Raw genomic sequence first — 343 nt, forward strand, 5'->3', positions numbered from 1 at the left:
CGGCCGCCTCGGGGCGGGGCCCCGGGGCCAAGCCCTACTCAGGCCCAGGTGGACAGGAGCCATTTTGCCTGTGGTGCCAACAGAAACCGGCCCCGTGGGGGGAGCCTGCCCTGCAGCTCAGGGTGCGCTGGCAAATTTTGCATGATGCGCTGAGCATCTACAGGACCTCAGGCTCTGAGGGGCTGAGCTTCCTAGCCTGTGTGCTACAAGATGGGCTCAAAAACTACACCCGACTGGCACCCCGAGCTCCTGAGGACCTAGTTCAGCCCAGTCTTGTGTCCTCACATGCAAAAGGAGTTGGTCTTTTTTTTTTTTTTTAATCCCTTTTCTCTACTGATTTTTA

This window comes from Cariama cristata, unplaced genomic scaffold (assembly GCF_000690535.1).
Source record: "Cariama cristata isolate BGI_N322 unplaced genomic scaffold, ASM69053v1 scaffold10595, whole genome shotgun sequence".
Lineage (NCBI taxonomy): Eukaryota > Metazoa > Chordata > Aves > Cariamiformes > Cariamidae > Cariama > Cariama cristata.